Source organism: Camelina sativa, chromosome 12 (genome assembly GCF_000633955.1).
Source record: "Camelina sativa cultivar DH55 chromosome 12, Cs, whole genome shotgun sequence".
NCBI classification, from domain to species: domain Eukaryota; kingdom Viridiplantae; phylum Streptophyta; class Magnoliopsida; order Brassicales; family Brassicaceae; genus Camelina; species Camelina sativa.
The window spans coordinates 19,836,402-19,841,412 of record NC_025696.1 but is presented as its reverse complement, the minus strand read 5'-3'; the positions used below and the strand labels follow the sequence as shown (position 1 = coordinate 19,841,412).

Below are 5,011 nucleotides of genomic sequence, written 5' to 3'. Positions count from 1 at the left end.
ATATATATATATATATATATATATATATGGAGACTACTCTGAATCATACCCAAGCTGAGAGAGCGATCAATTGATATTTCCAGCTTCCTTCAGACGTTCTCCTGCTGCAGCAGTTAATTTTTGTCGCTCAGAACCAGCCAGATCAACAAGGTTTATTCGGCTTGTCTTAAAGCTGCTTAGCCCATCTGCACTCTGTAAGAAGTACATTCAAGCAAAGTCAAACATCTGTTCCATCAGACGTACATACTAATCTATAGATTAGAAAAAGTTGATAGCATCTCAACTTGACAGATTCTTCTGAAAAGCCAGTTATATGAACAATTTAATGTGTAATAGTAGCCTACCTTGCAACGAAGTTCAACAACACAAGTAAATACGCAATGTGATCTTGAACTCTCTGCATTTACACTCGTTGCAGCAGTCCGTCGATTTCCCAAACCTTACACCGGTTTCAGACACAAGTATAACTATCAATTATACCTTTTTAGTGAATACTTTATCTCGACCATCTGATATATTTTGCCAAATTAAGAATACTAAATTCTGTATAAAAATCTTCAAAAAGCTTTTTGTGATATTAATTTACGCAGCATCACTAACAAAACCCAGTAGCAGTGTTCACTATAATCTATGGACATCTCTTCTTTCGAGACAAGTTTTCACATTGCTTCTTTAAAACTTCAGAGAATTACAAGGATATGATACCTGAAACTGGTGTTCTTGTGTACTTTTTAGAAACATTGCAAGTCAAACTGGAATTAGTGTGCAGAGAGAAACCAAAAAGTATACAAACCTTGATCAGAAGCTTTGACACGTCTGTCAAGTTTTTCACGTATTCCTCAGTCAGGTTTTCAACATAAACACCTGACTTGACATCTTCTCTAATCTGGTGACACATTAATGAAAAAAGATGAACATATTTTTGTTTCCTTAAGTATATAAAACAAGCTGAATCTGAAAGTTCCTTTTACCATCAGGTTTTTCTGGCTCGGATCTAGTAGGTCTGTTATTTGCTCGTTGTAAATCTGAAGCAGAAAAGAAAACAACATTTATATAGTAAACTCTTTAAAATGAAACATTTACACACCATCGAAATTAAAGTAATGCATCCAGTCACTGAACCTGGAGTAATGAACAGCGGCAATGGTAATTGAGTTGCTTTTCAGCATGCTTGACTTGTTCCTGCAAACCAAAAAGAAACAAAAGGAGTATACTTCTGAATGTGCTAATCATTACACAAGTTCAAACCAAAACAAAACAAAACCAGGCATCACCTCTTTGATTCGGGCAAACAAACGTTCAAAGACACGTGGGGTCAAACCTCTTTGGTCACTGCTGAGGTGCTCGTCCAACAATCCATTCGCAGGACCCCACATGGTATATGTTTTCCCGCTACCAGTCTGATGGTAACAATATCATGATCATTAGCATTTACAAGTTACAATCAAACAATACAAGAAATGGAAGTCTGCATGAAAGGAAAACTTTAGAAAATCAAAAATTACCTGTGCGTAGGCAAATACAGAACTGTTAAATCCAGATTCAACAAGATAGACAATCCCACAAGCTGAAACATTTTTTCCTGAGAAAGAAGAAAATACAAAGTTAGAAATTCGTAAGCATATGATGACATAGCATACTGAAAAACCAAAAATATATCTTGCCTGTGTCGACTCTGGATCAGCAATTGAGTCGAATGTGAAAGTATTCCCACTAATTGTGAGGGAATCTTTGGAAATCTTTTGTACTATCATATCCCCTTCTTCGCCTTTGGTTAGAGGCTTCATTCTGACTATAACCTGAAGTTGAATCTCAAAATTGATCACCTTATCTTCGCAATTATAATGTTGGGATATGCAATTCACACTTAGCTAAGTTGTATCCCATTTCTCAAAGAAACAAAACCAAATTCACCAAGTTTTTAATTCTCTACCCTTCTCCAATTAGAAACCTAACCCCAAATCTAGCAAGTAAAAAATCTTCAATTGGGTGAAATTATAGATATGTCTAATTAGGGATTTGCCTCGGAATCGCCTAACTATAACCAAAGGATGACAAAATTACCTTGACACCGGAGTCTGAAAACCCAGTCTCCGTCGTAGCTTCCGCAGTAAGTTTTCGTTTGAGAGGATTAGACGGCGGCGGGCGTGGTGGCAAAGGACTCTTCAGTTTCATAGACCTATGGTCAGGTGTCGATGAGTTCTGGTCGAGAGGAGGAGCATTTTCTTTGGCGGTTTTTAATTTACGTGGACGTGGAGGCCTCGACTTGGACATACTAGGGTTTTTCGGCGAGTGCGGTTCTCCGCCATCGCGTAAGATGGCGTTTCTTGGTAACATGGAGTGTTTCTTCATCTCCGCCGTGAAATCTACAATTAGAAACCCTAAGAGCGACGAAGAAGGAAGATTGAAAAGAGAGAGATAGAGCCGTTAAGAGCGAGAATTTGAAATTTTCTTTTTAAAAGTGTTGTTGAGTTGAGACGCATCGTATTCGTTTTTTTTTTTTCGGCGGCCAACATTTCTTATATTATCAAGAGTATGTTTACAACAGACATACAACATTAATAAACCCAAGAGATAACCAGAGGAGAATTTTTGACTCTAGACTCTTTTGCTAATACATCTGCAAGTGCATTGTAATTTCTACCAACGTATCTAAACTGATGGAGGCTGTTACTCAAAGCAAGTATGTCCTCTAAATATCCTTGTACTTCCGCTATATCTTCCAAGGGACAGTCTTGTTTTTGAGCTTTTTCCAAATAGGTATATATATAACCTTTGAGTCTTCACAAAATATTACTGGTTGGTAAGGCGCTTGATATGGAGGAGAGCTTCCCTAAGTGCAAAAGCTTCGGTCTCAAGAGCTGAGCTTGTGGGTGCAATTGATGAAGATCCTTTGAGAATGCATTTGCCTTGATCATTATGAAAAGTCCATCCAATTCCAGCTTTACTTTCATTGTTGAGCCATGATCCATCTAGTAAAATGACAAGGGTTGGTTTAATCCAACACAATTAGTTGAAACATGACTCTGTTCTTTCCCCTTGGATGCATCTACATGAAGCTTTAAACCGTTATTAGCCTCCTTCCATAATCTGTAATCCATAAGGGCTTTATTTATAATATCTGGGATTGCCCATCTTTTGTTATTATAAAGAAGATCATTACGAGCTTTCCAAATTCTCCAGCCAATAAACGGGAAAATATATTCTTTCAGAGAGGCTTCATTTTTAAAAGATAACAACCTTTGAATGTACTCAATGAGAGAACAGTTAGGATCAAACTGACCTGGGTTAATGGGAATTGGTGAAAGTTCCCATATTTCTCTTGCTACTCTGCACTGGAAAAGTAGGTGAGTGATAGATTCTAGTGTTTCACCACAAAGGTTGCAATCTCTCGGAACCTTGATGCGTCTTTGTGATAATGTCTCAGCTACTGGGAGAGCGTTATGGAGAGCTCGCCACCAAAAGTGTTTGATCTTCGGCGGAGTATGAAGAGACCATATAGAGTTCCAAACTTTTTTAACTAGTGGATCAACTTCTGAACTTGTTTTTGTAAGTTGGTGGTAACCCGACCTTACACTGTAGTGTCCATTGTTTGTGAATATCCAAGTTGGAGTGTCGGGTACCTTAGAAATGCTCGGCCTGATCCTTTGAATGTATTTGATGTCTTCTGGATGTATAAACTCATGTAACCTCTCTGAGCTCCATTGTGATGTGTTTGGTTTCATGAGGTCTACCACTTTGAGAGGGTTGAGATTTTGGTGATGTTGGTAAGACCTCCTTGCTGGGCGAGGGGGATTGTCAATCCATTGATCACTCCATATCCTAACAGTATTACCATCCCCTATTATCCACTTTAAACCTTGCTTGATAAGTTGTATACCTTGGTGAATGCTTCTCGAGGCGTGGCTAGGACGATGCCCCAAATTTGCCTCCATCAATTTAGATTTTGAAAAATACTTTGCTTGGAGGACTCTGCTAAGAAGAGACTGTGGTTCTTTGAGCATCCTCCAAGCTTGTTTCGCCAACAAAGCGACATTAAACTGATGAAGATCTTTAAAACCCAATCCTCCATATTGCTTTAGCCTGGTCAGCTTACTCCATGCAGCCCAAGGTATTTTATATTTATCTTTGACTCCGGACCACCAAAATTTTTTTATTTGCCCTGAAAGATGAGCAGTAATTCTTTTAGGTAGCAAAAAACATGACATTGTATAAGTAGGTATGGCAGTAGCAACAACTTTGATCAAGACTTCTTTTCCTCCTGGTGATAGAAGCTTGGAATACCATCTATTAAGCTTATTCTGCAATCTCTGAGATATATAGGTAAACACATTACTTTTATCTCTTCCAATTGCCTCTGGTAATCCAAGATATTTTCCAAAGCCTCCAACTTTGATAATTCCAGTGAGATTCTTAATATTTTGTTGAGTAATCGGATGGATATTCTTACCAAAGAGGATAGCCGACTTCTGAAAGTTGACATGTTGACCTGATGCTGCTGCGTAAATTTTCAAGAGATCCAAAAGCTTTTTACATTCCTCTTCATCAGCAAATAGCATATGAGAAATGGCAGGTCCGTTTCTGCTTGCTCTGAAGCCATGTATATGGTTTGCTTTAACAGATGCAGAAATAAGTGATGATAGTCCTTCTGTACACAACAAGTATAGATAAGGAGAAAGAGGATCATCTTGTCTCAATCCTCTTTGTGGTATGATCTTTTCTGAAGGGGAGCCATTTATGAGCACTGAATAGGATACTGTTGTGATACACTTCATCACCCAATAGCACTATTTATCTACAAAACCTAACTTTTTCAGGATAGCTTCGATGTAATCTCATTCAACTTTATCAAAAGCTTTAGCTATGTCTAGCTTAAGTGCCATAAAAGGAGTTTTAATTTTTTTGGTGCGTAGTGAATGCAGAAGCTCATGAGCGATAATGATGTTATCTGTGATTAATCGGCCAGGTATAAAGGCAGATTGAAATTCAGATATCAAAGTATGCAACCAGG

The 5,011-nt window shown here is 38.1% G+C and overlaps 1 pseudogene; it reads right to left on the bottom strand.

The window, feature by feature from the left end:
• The window catches only part of LOC104733672, a 3,717-nt pseudogene extending 1,365 nt beyond the window's left edge, over positions 1-2,352 (bottom strand).